Genomic DNA, 17,504 nt, shown 5'->3' with positions numbered 1-17,504 from the left:
GATGCAGCCTCAGTTTGACATTTTTCTAGCCGCTCAGGTTAGAAACAAGTTAGACTGCCCCCCACCTCCTCAGTCCTGACTGCTGTCATCTCATTTAAAGAGGAGTTACTGTCCCTCCTGAGGGGCTGGGGGTGGGGTCTGGAACATTACAGGTTGTCCCAAACAGCTGTCACAATTTCTTTGGCAGTTTGGCTTTAGAGGAGCTTTAAAAATACTCCTTTCCTGCCCCTGTCCCCCTCTCCTTCCTGAAAAAGCAAAGCAAAGCCTTTAGAAGCAGCTCCCTTCAAGGACCTCCTGGACTTTCAAATGCTAGGAAGAGTATGAGGGGAGAGGTGGGAGATGAGGAAGGAGAAACGGAACGAGGAAGAATCTTTGTCCTTGTTTTCCTGGGTCTTTCAGACTGGGGCAGACTGTTTCTGTTCAGAGGGGGCAGAAATTTGCTCCTTACCTCCCCTATGGTGACTAGGGCACTGGTAGGCTGCTCCTTCCAGCCTGCTATGCCTCTGAAGGGGTCTGGGGGCAGAAGATGGTGAGAAAAAGAGGGTATCAGCATCCTCTAGGTGGTAGCCGGTTGTCTGGAGCACAGAAGAGGAACCTCCGACTCCCACAGAAGGGTGAGCATCCGCAGTCTACTGGAGGGCAAGAGTTTGATCCACTGGACTCTCTTTTCTGAGGTACCAGGTTTGTAATGTCTGAAGTCACACTGCACTGTGATTAAATATACATTTTTATAAAACAAACCTAGAACATTAGACTTGTCTCAACCAGATTGGAAACAGTGGCTTTTTTCTACCTTTCCAAGATGAAGACCCCAAGCATTCCTGAAAACTTCAGCCAGTCTGTGAAAATGCTGACTGAGGCCAGGCAGGTTAATAGGGAGGACCAGTTCTTCTGTAGGCCTGTGAAACCCAGCAGTATACCTAGAGATGTACAAAGGAACTTGGGGGTGTGTGGGGTGAAATCAGTCGAAGAACCTTTATGAAAACATGAGTGTCTGTGAGGGAAGGAAGGAGGTGACCAAAGTAATGCATTTGCCTTTACTGGTTGACTGACAGGCTTTGGTGCAGGTTGGATAAGTTTACCAACTGGTTGCAGAGACCAGTGCCTCAGGCAGGGACATGGGTGAGGGAGCTCCTCAGAAGAACTGGAAGGGAAAAAAAGAGGCAGACACCAAAAAATTCTCCTACATTCTGGGATATGTGACACAATTCCTTGTCACATATATATAGCACATACACATATACAAATTCATTTAGCTAAAAAACCTTAACCTGAAAGAAAATAAACATTCACAAGTTCATTCATTCACTCAACAAAAATATCACTGAATGTCTATGGTGTGCAGGGCATTTTACTATGCTCTCCTTTGTAGAAATGCAGGTGTGTCTGTGTACAAGTTCATCCTGGAAACTCTGCTCCGGCTTCATGGAAGGTTCATGAGAGTTTCAGCTCTCAACAATCAGAATGACGGGGGCTCAGACTTCAGGATGCACACACTTTGGGTCAATGCCAGAGGTGATAAAGAGTCTGCTGGCACCCTGTGAGTTCGCGCTTCTCCTCCACTGCATTTGTGGAAGCTCCAGTCTGGCTACCATGGGGTGGGAAATGCTTAGAAACAGAGTATGCTAAATCCTCTTTACACAATGCTTTTCGTTTCTAAAGCCTGTTTTCCTTCCAGGAGCGGTCTAAGGAGCTTGGGAATCACAAACTCTGCAACCAAAGAAAATCTTTCCAAAGCATATGCCAGAAAGGAGAGACTGATTTAGGGTAATTCCCACAGGTGCACACTTCAATAGAATGCTCACACACCCAAACATACATATATATATATATATATATATATATACACATACATAAACACACACACACACACACATATATATATATACACACACAAATACACACATTACTATACAAATTCATTTACATAGCATGAAATCATATTTACAGAAAAAGCAGAATGGGAGAAGGGTGCCTTCAGTTTTCCCTACTAGGCAAATTCAGAAACTCTTCCAGTAGGCTCAAAATATCACTGAGTTTTTTAGCAGTCTTTTTCATATGTCCCTATCACCTTATTTGCTTTATCAGTGGATTACCAGCCCAGAAAACACTACCCTAAAAGGGTAGCAACAAATGAGCCAGTGGCCTGTGGCTTCTCAGCATAGTCGGTGAAAATCAGATTTATACTCCCTGGTAGCAGTGCTCAGAACCTCTGAGATCTAACGGAACTGGTGATGAGATTCCGCAGCTTTGGTGTAGGTATTTGCATGTACAAGCATATTCCTGGGCTGTGACTTTGAATTTTAAGTTCCAAGCCAAGCAGAGAGATACCGGTATAAGGATTCTGTCTAGAAGTACCTTTGGGGGGATTTCCACCTGGGGGAGAGTGTGACACAGGACTAGAGAGGAAGGTAAGATGAACCCAAAATAGGAAAGCTGGCTAAAAGTCGCAATAGAAGAAAACGCTGCTGGAGAGACTGGAGGCAGAGGAGAGGGTGGGAACTGAACGCCACCGGAACTCGTCCAGATGCTGTTGCGTTCAAGCAAATGCCGCACCAACGGCCGAGACGGGTACAATATCCCCCAACGCGAAGGTAGGGAGGAGAGGGTACTGGGAACCGGAGCTTTTCCTTTTACGGATTCACAGGTCAGCGTAAACTGCACAAGACCTCCCTAAATGTCCATTCGCCTTAGCTTTGTCTAGTGAAAGAGACAACGGAGAAAAACATCCAGCCCCATCAAGCTGAAAACATTTTCACTTTTACCCTAAACAAATGAGATAAACGGCTTTTCCTTTTCTGAACATCGCTCTTATTTTGCCATCTAGATTTTGGAAATACAGCCTCGAAATTAAACGCGCACAATCATTTCCACTACACCTGTACAGGTGAGGCACGCTCTCACCCCCTGCGACGTCGGATCCCTAAATGACCGAGCTGGGCGGCTTCCGCCCAGAAGGAGTTTTGGCGGCGAGCTTCCCTCCCGGGCCTGGGTTCAGCGGCAGCGGTGCGGGCCGGTGGGAGAGGCACGGCCGCACCCTCAGGCGCAGGAGCCGGGATGAAAGAGCCCGGCCCCGGCCGCTCCGCGCAGGAAGCGGGGCAGTGCTAAACGCAGCCTTCGTGGCTCTGCCCTTTCTCTCGGTCACGGGAGAGAGTGGAGGCTTCCTCAATTCCTGCGTGCCTGCGATATTCAGACGCAGACCAGGGTGGGGAGCCTGCCTTTGTTCCAGGCGGGAAGCCGCAGCGCGGAGTTCGGGTGGGGCTGCGGAAAAAAGGAAAAAGCGAGGGGAGGCGGCGGGGCCGAGCTCCCGACCAGAACCCTCTAGGAAGCCCGCTCTGCGTCCCACTGCGCCTTTCGGTCCCGAGGCCTACTTGTAACTGACGTTCCTCGGGCCTTCACACGCACATGACCTGGAGAAGTCTTGGATCCGGGCGCCTTGGAGCCCTGTGACCCCTCGCGAAGTTTCCGAGCGCCTCCCCCCACCTACCTCGCCAACACGAGCGGGCTGCGAAGGCGTGTACGGCACCGCCCCCCCCCCTCCCCCGACACACACACCTTATTTCTAGGGTCTAGAGGTAGAGGAGGGTTGAAGCTCAATATCTACCCTAGCCCGGCATTGCCCTCTTCTCCGTCTTAAGCAGGGGAAAAAAAGAAAGAAAAACCCTTTGGAGCTTTAATATCTTGCCCGCCTTCCCCCACCCCCCCACCCCCACCAGATTTTGAAAAGCGGCTGCCTCCTTTCCCAACAAGGGCCTGTCCCGCAGGGCACAACTTCCGGAGAAATGGGCCCACGCGGTGAATTCTGTAGAGTCGGCGGGCCAGGCCCCGACCAGTTGGCGCTGCGCGGCAGCCAGACTCGGAGCGGACTTGTGGTGAAAGCCGAGGCCCAGCGTTCGTGGAGCCCATTTGCTCCGAGTTCCCGGCCTGATATTTCCCCCCCTCAGGAACGTCCCCTCCTCCTGCCGGCGGAGGGTGCCCCCTTTTTCAGCGCGGTGGGCCAGAGAGGGAAGGAGGTAAAACCTCGAGGAAGTCTTCGCTCATAAACCTCGAATCCCCGCCGTGGTTTTGTGGAGCGGGGTCTGGCTTTGTTTCGGCCTCGGTGCTCAGGGCTTTTACTTTACACTCGGCGGCTCGCATGGCCGACTGCGCTGTTGCTCAGCCGGCTCGCCGGCCGCCCCAGCCCCTGTGCCTGGAAGGACAAGCCTCGCCCCAGGCCCAGGCGCCTGCCCACGGCCCGCGGGAGGCCAAGCGCTCCGCTTTCCGTTCACCCGCTTTATCCTCTAGCACAGGAAGGTCTTAGAGGTTCTTGATGCTAAGACACTAACCCCCGGGCGTCGCACAGAGTACAAAAGTTGCCGTCTCTTGTTCGACTGCGAAGGGTGCGGCCGATGATCTTGGATCCCGCCCCGCCGCCCGCGGCCCCCGACCGGGCCCTGGCTGGAGGCGGGCGGCCTGGGCCGGCTTTGCGTCCCGGTGGCCCGCTGGCGATGCCCGGATTCCAGCCAAGAAACGCCCCGGAGCGAACCGATGAGTGCACCCGCTTGTGAACGAGAACTTCTGACTTCTGTGGCAGCAGCTAGACTTCAGGGCAGACCTGGGGGCCGGAGCCGGCATTTCCACGGTTGGAATCGGCGAGCGCCTGGCAGGGTCCACGCCCCTCTCCTCCCTTTGCTATCGAGTCCCCGCAAGGTTGTGGGCGGGAGCCGGGGGTCTTGGAACCAGAGGGGCTAGCGCGGCAGGGCAGGGACGCGTGTTCAGGCTCCGGGGCGTGAGGTCTCGGGAAAGGCCCCGAATCCCAGGAATCCCTGGCCTCTCGCCCTCGCCCTGAGGTCGTTAGCACCCCAGGACGCGCTGTCTGCGGCCGCCGCCCCCCCCCCCCCGCCCCCCGCCTTCTCAGCTTCTGAACTTTTTCCATTTCAAAGAACTAAAGGAGAACTGTTGTGACACATCTCCTGCACATTCTCGTGGAATCACCTCCGGTCGAAGAGAGTGTAGTAATCAGTTCCTAAGTTGTCTCCTCCCTTGCCCTTTTTTCTCACCCCTCAACCTCGGGTAAAGAATTTGAGCACTTCGAAGGGAAAAAGTAGTAAAATGCGTACTAGAGTGAGGTGGAGGAAATTCAAGTCACAAGACTGCCCCCAGGTGATAGTTTTCAGCAACAGCATTTCTGCACGACTTCAGGTCGCTCTGTATCTGTACTGAGCTAATGTCATCTGTGGTAGAAGTTATTGAATCCAAACGTTTACGTTAATCCCGCAAGAAAAGGAGAAACGTTCCCGAGAAACCTCTTTCCCATAGATGCTGTGAAATTGTTCAATTTGTCTTTCTAGCCTCACTACCATTAACATTTGATAACTGCATTTTCAAAATCTAACTCTCCCCTCCCCACCCTTCTTTCCCCCACCCCTTCACCATTTCCTCCTTCTGAAACAATAGCACGGGCTGCTGGAGTCAGTCTGATGATATAATCCTTAAGGCATTCACGGGCAGACCAAGGGCCAAGCTATCAAAGGGTTCAGCTTCTTCTTCTTTTTTTTAAAGCTGTTTACTATTCAGGAAATTTGGTAATTATTTTTTTTTCTCCATGTAGTGGTATTACCCTCTTCCTTTTGATATTAGATCCTCTATGGGGCCCTAGCTTCATGCTGTAGAGACAGGAGAAAGATGAAGGGGCTGAATTCTGCATCAGAATGTAATTTTCCTTTATGTCATCATTGCTGCTAAAGACCAGCTGAGGGCTTCCAATAGAACAGGAACCCCCGGAACAGGCAGAGAGTCCTCATGCTTCAGAAGAGAATGCCAATTTCATTTATTCTTTTACACCACAAACTTGGGATTTTTATATACTTCACTCCATCAAAATACTTTCAGTACTTTTATAGCAGGATTGAAAAGTCACCTCAGGAAGGAACAGTGAAGATAATAACCAAATTTTAAAAATCATTTGTTTAGAATGCATCACAATGAATCATGTTTTTTTTTTCAGGGGGTGTCATTGATAGGTATTAATATCCTTATGATGTTATCATGTTTATCTAGGCTTTCCCTGTGCCTAGCATAGTGCCTTCCTCATTGCAAGTATCAATGAATATATGTTGAATGAAAGGACAAAATGAAATATAAAGCAAAGGACTACAAAAGGGATTGGATAGGTAACTTCATTCACTTAAAACCCCCTCCATGACATATCTCTTGAGTGAATGTGTCATGCAAAGCAAAACTATTTTTGCTGATGGTGAGGGATTGACCATGTTAAATGGGTTTAAGTTTTATCTTCCTAACTAAAGTGTCATGTATTGAGATCAGGAACTCAGTGTTAACGCTTTTGTTATATACAATGTCTTTCATATTTCTGGGCACCTTATCAATCATCTTAAAGTATGGGGAAGGGGAAGCTTCAACTTAAGATAGAAAATGTTAAGAGAAATGTAGTGTTAAGGCATCCCTTTGGGCAGTGCCAGGTATCCTGGTAGAGGCACGACAGGTCAAGGGGTAGGGAAATTTCTGTTCAGACTCCTCCTTTAATCAGGCCATATAGTCTCCTGCCCAGATTCCTCCCAGAACCAGTATCTTCTCCTCGGATACCTTCCCCCATAGGCTATGAAAGCATAGAGAACAGGATGTGTTGACCAGAGGATGACTCTTCCATGTTACAGCCTGCCTCACTCCCACCACCCATAGCTTTTTTAGATTCTCTAGTTAGTTTAAGCTCAGCAGGTTTGTGTGAGCACTAACCAGATCATCACAAACTTTCCATCCACTGGGGCACTAGTTTGGCCTATTTCAAGCACATCATGATAATCTTTCCTATAAATTCAAGTTATTTGGCCAAAGGGAATTTGGAAAGCACCAAAGCGCCTTAATATATTCTTACAGGAGATTTTGTTTTTGGAAAATATTTGCCAATCAACTGGATTTTGCCATAGGAGCCAAGTCATCACAGAGGTTTATATGCCTGTGTAACACTGTCTAATAAAAAAATAAAAGAGACATAAAATGTACTTTCAAGGAGCTTTCTGTTTTTCACCACTTTTTATATTTTTCATTTAAAATTTCCCCATGGCAAGCATAGGTAATCAGAATCAAGTTGTTCATCATTCCTTGTGGCTTTCCACATAGAAAGACTTTCTGCTTCTTAAGGAGCCATCTCATTATCACCCTGCACCTAGGCATAAAGCATGATATGCCAACATTTAAAATGCTGGCTCTCCAAACCATGAATAGTTCATCCTTTGATTCCTCACTGTGTTTCTGCTTAGCATGTTCAAAAGTCCCAAATTCTTGATTCGAATGTTGGCTAAATTGGAGGCCAGTGTTGAGTCTGCTCCTGAATATAGCAAGTCAGAAGTATTTTCTATCTCATCCACACATCTCATAATGGTGAGTAACAACTGTCACTAAGGCACGGCACTTTCCTTTGATCCGTTACAATTTTTCTAAAGGATTGAAAGCTGACTAGAAAGCAACGAGGCTGATATTTTTTTTAAGTAACAAAATTTATTCAGATTGGAGTTGTCCTTCAAAGAAGTAACCCTGGGATTCTACACCTTATTCAAATGATTGCTCAAGACATTTTGGAATGCCTCTCTTGGAAATGTCTTTAGGGGTAGCTTACTAGCCACATGAAAGATGGCATCATCACTTACTCCAATATTATTTTCCTCCTTGCTGGCTAAGACATGTACACTCCTGGAATTCAAAGCTGCCCAAACTGAGAAACTAACTCTAAAAGCTAGGCATGTTAAGTGCAAAGCAACACTTTCCCCAGAGAGAGTAGCGTGTCACTTCAATGGTGTCCTTATGACAGACACACAGCAAGTAAAACAGTGGCAGAAAGCAACCGTGGGCCAGTCCCAACTATATCCAGTGACTCTAGAGCTCCAGAACAAAGCAGCTCCAGGAAGCCAGCAGATTCCTATGGGGGTGCCTGCCTGGATAGCCCCAGATGTTCCAAGAGTCCTTTTATTTGAGACAGAGCTTGTCCCAGGAAGCATCCCTATTTGGAAATTTTGAGATACCATTAGATGGTCTCAAAGGAAATGGCCTAAACTGACTGTCAGGCCCTTCACCTTCCCAATCCCTCTAACAAAAACAAACAAAATAAAAAATAAAGAAACAAAAAACACATCATTTAGACTAGGAGTCACACTAGTAGGGCCAAACAACAGAATTACAAAACTTTGCTGACAGCTTAAATGATGATGGATCATCTATAGGTTAAGAAATAACTGCCCAGTGACCAACCACGTGTTTCTGAATGCGCCCAATATAATCTTCCAAAGTGCAAGCCAAGGAAAAACTCAATGCTTACCACCAATCAGGCCCCTTACCCTAGGAGATGTGGAGATACAGGAAATCTTGTTCTACAGCCTATGTACAATATTAGCAGCTAGAGGTCAAGGAAGTGTTCCCTTTGCTTCTCATTGATACTGCCAGATCATTCTCTCTCTCTATTCCCTAAAACTCTGATTTTGAAATTAGTCATTAGCCTATAGCTTCCTAAGACCATTCTCCTGCATTTCTTAAAGATTTAATTCCTGGTTTACACTCACTTATATCCATTCTACTCTGGGCATGGTCTTTGTGCTTGCACAGTGAAATAAATGATGTTTGCAATACTGCAGCTTCTTTGACCTTCTCCAGAGATAATGTTTTCCTCCCTATTTCAACAATCATTCCTCAGGTCATTCCCTCAGACTTTGTCAGTATCAAGAACTGCTTGCCCACAATCTTGAATTCAAAGTAAGATCAACATCTCCTGTCTCTCCAGCTTACCCTCTCAATTCTTTGACATCACTGGGGCCTTCAGTCAATTGATCTCGCCCTCTTTTCACTGTCTCCGCATCCCTCACACCTTCACTTTCCCCTTGGCCCCATTTGGGTGCCATAGCTAATTATTATACACACTTTGGTCCTTAGCCATTTTGCTCTTTTGTTGCAGTTACCTAGCAAAGCCCAGTTCTAGGTTAATTTCCAGTTTCCCTACATACTGCCTACACCCACAAAGCAGAATGTGGCTGGAGCAAAACAATCAACTTTATTGGCTGCTCTCGTAAATTCATGTTCTCTAGTTTCTTGAGAGCCCTTAAATGCTGCCTGGAAATTCTATTACATGTCTCTGCTCCTTTCCCTTTCCTTTTCCCTATGGGACTACTTTACACCTCCCCCGTCTCTCTCCTCAAACTTCCATCGTGCCCTCCCTCATCCTAATTTTCTGCTTCAGACCTTGATTCCTTTTTCACTAAGAAAACTGAAGCAGCGAACAGACCTACTTGCTTTCCTATGACACACAAAAGTCCACCTGCATTCTGCATCCAGATATTCTTCCTTTTCCTGTCTCTTCTCCTGTCTATTTCCAACCTGTTCACAGGTGTCCTAGATCCCATCCTTTCTCACTCAAAGACATTGCTTCAGTAATTGTTCTCTCTCACTCCTGCTTCATAAAATTTCCTTCTTTACTGGATCATTCTCATCAACATACATACACACAATTATTCCCCGTTCCCAACTTAGAAGGTAACACAACTCTCCTGAATCCATCCATATCAGTGTCATACTGTCCCATTACAGCATCATTGTTCGCAAGTCTGTCAAGATGGTCATCTCTCATGTCTCTTTTGCCATTTCTTCTTAAATCTATTAAACTTTTGACCTCACCATCCACACAAACTGCTTTGATCAAGGTCATCAAGGAGTCCCAAATTGTTAAAGCCCCCAGTGGTCTTTTTTTCAGTCCTTACCTTACTTGAGGAAACTCCAAGAGATACTGAAGGACAGGGAAACCTGGTGTGCTGCACTCCATGGGGTCAAAAAGAGTTGGATACTACTTAGCGACTGAAAAACAACACCTTACTTGACACAGATTAGTCCTTTTCCAGAAAACATCTTTTTCACGTGTCTTCCAAGGCAACACTCCCTCCTGATTTTCCTTCTATCATACTTGTCTTTATCAGTCCTGTTGCTGCTTATTTTCTTATTTCCTTGTACCTTGAAACAAGGTCAATCCTTAGTCCTCCTCTTTTCTCTGTCCATGATTACTCATTTAGAGACTTCATCAAGACTCTTGGCTTTAAATGCTATCTCTATATTGATGACTCCCAAATAATATCCCTTGCCTGCACCTCTCTCTGACCTCTAGTTTTAAATATCTAACTGCTCACTAAACATCTCCACATGTCCAAAATGAAATTCCTGATCTTTCTAAATTTGCTCCTTCTACAGTCTGTCCCATCTCAGTAACCAAGGACTCCATCCTTCTAACTTCTTAGGTCAAAACTCTTAAAGTTATCCTTGACTTTTTCCTCTCTCAAATATCACAACTAAACTGTCAGCAAATTCTGTTACCTCTGCTTTCACAAATATCACCAATTTGACCACGTCTTACAACTTCCATCACTATTACCGTTCTCCAAGCCTTCCTTCTTATAGGGATGATTAAAATACTTTCCTAACTGGTCTCCCCACTTCCATCTCTGACCCCTATAGTCTATTTTCTAACATAATAGCCTGAGTGAAACCTTTGTAAGTTAAACCTGCAGTGGCTTCCAATTCTATTGCTGCTAAGTCGCTTCAGTCGTGTCCAACTCTGTGCGACCCCATAGACGGCAGCCCACCAGGCTCCACCGTCCCTGGGATTCTCCAGGCAAGAACACCGGAGTGGGTTGCCATTGCCTTCTCCAACCCACGAAAGTGAAAAGTGAAAGTGAAGTCGCTCAGTCGTGTCCAACTCTTTGGGACTCCATGGACTGCAGCCTACCAGGCTCCTCCGTCCATGGGATTTTCCAGGCAAGAGTACTAAGTGGGGTGCCATTGCCTTCTCCGTCCCAATGCTATTACCCTAAGGTAAAAGCCATGATCCTTAAATGTCCTATGAGGCCTTGACCGTGCTCCAGTTACCGTCTCATCAACCCCTCTCCCTCTCATTAACTTGACTCTGGCCACGCTGGTCCCCTTGGTATCCTTTAACAAGTCAAGCAGCCTCCTGCATCAAGGCTTTTGAGTTTGATGGTCCCTCTTTCTGCACTGGTCTTCCCCATATGTTACATCACTGTCTTCTTCACCTCATTCAGTGTTCTGACTAAATTTAACTCCAGCAAAATCATCCTTTATAACCCTATTTAAAAGAAGTGCTCTGTATTAGTTTGCTAAGGCTGCCCTAACACGGAGAAGGCAATGGCACCCTACTCCAGTACTCTTGCCTGGAAAATCCCATGGATGGAGGAGCCTGGTGGGCTGCAGTCCATGGGGTCGCTAAGAGTCGGACACGACTGAGCAACTTCACTTTCCCTTTTCACTTTCATGCATTGGAGAAGGAAATGGCAACCCATTCCAGTGTTCTTGCCTGGAGAATCCCAGGGACTGTGGAGCCTGGTGGGCTGCCGTCTATGGGGTCGCACAGAGTCGGACACGACTGAAGTGACTTAGCAGCAGCAGCCCTAACAAAATACCACAGACTGCTAAACAATGGAAATTTGTTTTCTCATAGTGTGGAGGCTGGAAGTCTAAGATCAAGGTGTTGGCAGGTTCAGGTTTGATTTCTTCTGAAGAAGGTTTGACTTCTCCATGTCCTGCAGATGGCCACCTTCCTCTATACAGTCCCCATGTGGTCTTTTCTCTGTGCATGAGCATTCCTGATATCTTTCTAATGTCCTAATCTCCTTTTCCTATAAAGATATCAGTTAGATTGGATTAGGACTCTAATGACCTCATTTTACCTTAATTTCTTCTTTAAAGGCCCTGTCTCCCAATAAGATCACTTCTAAGGTTCTGGGGGCTAGGGCCTCAACCTATGAATTTTAGGGGGTTGAGGAATAGACACAATTCAATCCATAACACATTCCACCCCCATTTTCTTTATATCTCTACATAGCACTCACCACATTATGACTCACCATTTTCTTTCCTTGTTGGTTCATTGTCTGTCTCTGCTACAATTTCAGTTCAAAGAGGGCAGGGATTTTTGTCAATTTTGTTCACCACTGTACCCTCAGTGTCTAGCACTGCCTGGCACATAGTAAGTAGTGAAAAAATTTTTTAATTAGTTAATGAGTTTACATAGTTTGGAGTCATTAAACTTGGCAGCTCCTAAACCCTCTCTGTCTTCTCAGGGCTGTTTTCAGGCAATAAGCATTTATTTAGCACTTACTCTGTACCCAGTATTGTGCCCCAGACTATGAGTAGTTTACAAGATCAATAATAAAAAAATATATATATATATTTGCAATGGTATGTGCTCAAAACAGTTACAAACAAGTATATATAAGAGGAAAAATAATAGTAATTTATGGCACAAACTTTAAGTGCAATAAATAGATTAGTTGGTGCTGAAGGACACAGGGAAAACTTATCTATAAAATGAGGATAACAATCCTTATGCTTGATACAGGTTTGTGAAGATGAACTATGGTTATAGTTTACCAAACACTTCTTCATATGTTAAATTAGGAAAATATTAGAAATCCACAAGAATTAAGAGACTTCTGGGCTCACATAAACTCTCTTGTGGATGAAGAAGGAGTTAACCTGCCTGGCAGTGCACAGGGGTCTGATGGGTCTGGTCAGCCAATATAAGCAGATGGCTGTGATGTCATTCTTGTAACATGATTCCTTGCTGGGGTGCACCGGTGCGGCATATTGGAGCCTCACAGAGGAGCCCCTCTCTAGCCTGCCCACATAGTTCAATTTACTCTCAATAAAAATGCAATAAAAGGCTCACTTGCCTTCAGACTGTTGAATGCTTGTGACTCCAGATTATTTGGAATAGAAATCCTGACTGACAGGATTTGGGAGAAGAAGATGGATGAAATATCCTTAAAGCAAAAAAGCAGGAAATGAAGGAAATAAAGTGGTTGTATTTTACCAAACTGGATGGTAGTTCAAAGACCCTGCAAGATTTTGGAAGTGTATAAGCCAGGGCTAAAATAATCTCTAGTAGCAAATGATGTTGTGTTCCTAATACAAGGTGGTGGAATCAAACCCTTTCTTCTAAAGATTCACATGACTTTGGGGAAGCTGGGCAACACTAACGGCCACCTCTTCATTATCGTAAAAAGTCTAAACTTCCTGAGTCTCAAGATTGGCCAGTTCGAGGGCATGCTAATGCTTCTCCCATATTATGGCATTATCCAGAGTGTTTAGCTCTGGCACTAAAAATGTAAAATCAGCTTGCTGTGTATAGTGGTAATAATATTTTATTTAGCTTTTGGATTATCTACAGGTTTCAGTTATCTGCATTGTCCCCTGTTAATATGAATAATAAAGTGGCTTTAATCTGAAATCATAACACATGCTTTCATGAACTGCATCCATTGTCTCCCTTATTTCTTTTACTTTTATCATCCATCAGATCTGAAGAGTGTATGGGTTTTATACAAAAGACACTAAGCACAGGAGTCCTTACTCTCAGTCATCTGCCTTTCCATCCCACCACCAATCCCACACTGGCCTAGTCTGATCTAGCATAGAGTTTGGGACACTGATGATATGATGATAGGCGTGGTGACAGCAAAGACTGTAGTTTCCGTTTATGATCTTGACGTCAGATACTTTCAGAAATAATTTAAACATTCCTAACTTGTGCTTAATGTAATTTTATGACTTTCTCACTCATAAATTTAATCCACACTCAACTTTTTATTTCTAGGCCATATAACCCTTTATAGGGTAATAAGTACTGTAATTTTACTACCCACAGTATAAAATAACTCCCTTTTCTTATTTGTCTCTCTTGGCTTCAGGAGACTTTCATTGGTTCTAATGTTGATAACCAAATTTGTGCTGACCTACAAAAGTAACTTCATTTATTTTCCCTTTTTAGCATAGACCCAAATGACCTAAATCTTTAGGCTGTCTATAAATAATCATATATATAAAGAAAAATAGTCTAAATTAAATTATTTTGAGTTAATCTGATGAAAAAGGTGAGTAGACAGGAAATAAAAGTCAAGACAATAATTACATTTTTGTGATTGGTTATCTATTTGCACGCCTTTTACTTCATTGTAAACTCCTCAACTGAGGCTGGGTTTTATTCCTTTTTTATCTGCCCAGTATGTGATTCTCAAACATTAATGTGCATCCAGATCAGCTGGAGGGCTTGTTAAGACCAATTGCTGAGTCCCACCCCCAGAGTTTCTCATTCAGCAAGTCTGGAAAGCAGTCTGTGGGTTTGCACATCTAACAAGTTCCCAGGTAAGGATGATGCTGCTGGTCTGGGAGCCATACTTTGAAAACCACCACCTTACCACATAGAAGGCTCATGTAAAATGTTGGTTGAATTGTAATAATCCAATTGCAGGAAGACATTGGACAAAGAGGCCAGTAAGGTATTGGGGTAATAGCTAAGGTACTGTTACAGAGAGACCTCAAGTTAAAGTGGCTTAAATATGATAAAAGTTTATTTCTCACATAACAGTCCCAAGGTACATGGGCAATCCAGGATAGAAAGGCAGTGCTTCTTGCCAAGTCCAGGGACCCAAGATGGGGGTTGACCCTCCCCATCTTTCTCTTGTGGCTTTCATCAATGGGTCCAACATGCAGTTCCAGGAAGTGGGAGGAGGAAGTAATTTCTGTTTAAAAAGATGTGAATTGGAAATTTCACATGGGACTTCCCTGGTGGTCCAGTGGTTGAGACTTCACCTTCCAATGCAGGGGGTGCAGGTTTGAAACCTGTTTAGGGAGTTACGATCACATACTTCTCCTAGTCAAAAATCAGAACATAAAACAGAAGCAATATTGTAACAAAGCCAATAAAGACTTTTGAAAAAATGGAAATTGCACATAACACCTTTGCTCTATCCCATTGGCTGGAATAAATTTATACCTTGCTGCAGGGTGGGCTGGGAAATGTAGTTCCTACCTGTGACTATGTGCTCTGCTAAAATGAAGGGTGAGAGTTCCATTCCAAAAGGGAAGAACGACAGGCTGGATACTGGGGCATAGTTAGCAGTCTCTGCCACAACTTTACGGCAAACCTATGTATAAAGGGACAAAAATCTGAAATACAATGAGAGTTTTTTATGTATCTGCACATATTTTCTGGGAGGAGAGGAGGGATAGGGTGGGGTGGAGAAACATTTATACTTAATACAGAGGTTTTTACTTTGGAATTAAGATGGATTGAAAGGTAACAACTCTTTCATTTACCTTGACGAGTCAATATGCCAGTACCTCAAAAGGACATTGAAAGGTTCTTTCCCCAATTCCTCTATGGCTGATTCATGTTGATGTATGGCAAAACCATCACAATATTGTAAAGTAATCATTCTCCAGTTAAATTAATTTAAAAAATGAAAAAAAAAAGAAGAAAAAAACAAAAGGAAGAATATGGAAGAACAGGTGGCTTGATGAATATGAAGTTGTAGAAGGTGTGATAATGGCATTGAAGTCATGATAGTGGCTGGTGCAGAAAGGACAGTGGGGCAGAGAATGGGTAGGAGTGATGTACACAATGGTAGTTATTGTAGAACAGTGGGAAGGAAATAAGGAGGAATACACAGTTGCCCAGGAACTGGCAGAAGACGCTTACATTGGCTATCATAATATAAGACATCAAGGGCGACTTGAGAGAGATGAAACATACACAGGCATCAGGGAAGATCTTGAAACAGCAGGGATGGGAGAGCTAGAAGACTGCCAAAGTTGAAAGGTCTCAGGAGGTCTCATGTTTTGCTTATTTGTTTCTCTAGAGAATAGTAGATGCAATAGATAAGAGAAATGACAGCAGTAGCTAGACTGGGCATCCATTTAGATACGGGCAGTGGGGAGGAGATGCCCAAGAGTGAAAGCACATGCCCCTTCTGTATGATGTGGTGCAAACAAGTTACCACGGAATTCTTCGTACTTAGCTTGCAGGAGTTTTAAAGATGATTAGAAAGTAGTGAGTAAAAAAGGCAGGCCTAAGAACAAAGTAATATAATAGTTGTTGACTGAGCAACCACCAACCTCAGCAATTCCACTATTAATTAATCCCAGGAGAGAAATCCATCAGAAAGCAGTTTGTGGCTTTGAATTCCCATCAGTACTCACCTCCCCTTCCAATGTAAGAATAACCCTTCTGCCTGGTTCATGGTGGGAACACTTCTATCCCCAGGTCTGGCTCCCATGTCACGTCTGGACAAGCCACAGAGTTAAAAAAAAAAAAAAAGATCACCAGACCTCCTTTTGGGGTAGAGGCTGCTGCAAACTCAGGAAACTCTCTGGACAAACTATTTGAACTGACAGTTGCTCTCAATGAGCTTCCTCGGGGGCCAGGCTAGTGTGGGATGTGGTTGTAAATGCCAGGCCCACGCGCATCTTCATCCTGTATTCACAGATAGGACCGGGGACATGGCTTTCTTCCCAGGAGGAGTCTGTACTTCAAAATCTTATTGGAAAAAGGGATTAAGTTGGATATGATGAGTAAGACAGTGACTATGTAAAATCAGATCACTTTATTCTAAATAGAGTCCTATAAAGTCACATCATCTGCTTTTTGGAAACACTTCTAGAAAATGATGACCATCAGCCTGTTTTACAGTGTATGTGGGCAGGACTGGAAAGGGAATATTTCAAAGAACTACTTTGCATTCCATAGAGCCAACATGGTTAAATATCAAATACTAAATATTCTGTCTGAGAGCCACTGAGTACAACACTTAGAAGCCATATTTCAAATAATGCCTTAGTTGATATACCCTGAAGATATACAAGACTCAGAAGACTTTGGTTCTAGTTGCTTGTCTGCCTCTCACTGGCTTTCCATGCTCATCTCCACAGAGGAAACGGGGACTCTGAGGGTAGGGATTGTGTCTCATTTCTAATTCTTGGCCTATTCTAAGCAGATAGGGCCTGAAAAACAGGCACTCCACAAACTGCTTGTTCATTGGACACAGTGGGCAGATCCACATGCAACTTACTGCCAGTTTTGTTGGTAAAAGTAATCCAATAGTGACAGTTTCCTATGGTTCAATCTAATATTTGCATTCTCGTTTTGTTTATATACTGTATAGCGTTGCTTTTCCCTAAATGCAAATTTCATCTTTCTGGGTCATTTCCTAGTTGAGATATGAAAGTCCTTTCTCTTATCCTATATCTGTCTTATTTCTCCCCTAAACATCTTGGTAATTGTTCATTTCTATGCTCATCCAATATTTGCTAGTTAGTATCTCTGTGTGTGGGCTCAGTGGTAAAAAAAAAAAAAATCTTCCTGCAATGCAGGAGATGCAGGTTCAATCCCTGGGTTGGGAAGATCCCCTGGAGGAGGAAATGGCAACCCACTCCAGTATTCTTGCCTGGAAAATCCCATGGACAGAGGAGTTTGGTGGGCTACAGTCATAGGGTGGCAAAGAGTCAGACACGACTGAGACTGAGCCCGATATCTGTGTGTCTTCCTCTACATTATAGGCACATTGCATTTCCCCTGTGCCTTTCACAAAGCAGGCCCTACATAAACTTTTGTCATAATGTTGAATCTCATATCCGAGGATAAGTCACTAATGCTCTGAGCCAGTTTCCTTCCTGGAGAA

General features: G+C 44.5%; 1 long non-coding RNA gene across 1 annotated transcript; it reads right to left on the bottom strand.

Moving 5' to 3' along the window:
* Positions 1-14,374: 14,374 nt before the first annotated feature.
* LOC113888590 lies at positions 14,375-17,219 on the bottom strand. The gene is made up of 2 exons (XR_003510017.1): positions 14,858-17,219; positions 14,375-14,698 (listed from the first exon to the last, which is right to left on the bottom strand). It is a non-coding gene; the product is annotated as an uncharacterized LOC113888590 (long non-coding RNA).
* Positions 17,220-17,504: the final 285 nt, after the last annotated feature.

Source organism: Bos indicus x Bos taurus, chromosome 3, assembly GCF_003369695.1.
Source record: "Bos indicus x Bos taurus breed Angus x Brahman F1 hybrid chromosome 3, Bos_hybrid_MaternalHap_v2.0, whole genome shotgun sequence".
In the NCBI taxonomy this organism is placed as follows: Eukaryota; Metazoa; Chordata; class Mammalia; order Artiodactyla; family Bovidae; genus Bos; species Bos indicus x Bos taurus.
Note: the sequence above shows the minus strand (reverse complement) of the source record. Positions and strands in the feature narration are given on the sequence as shown.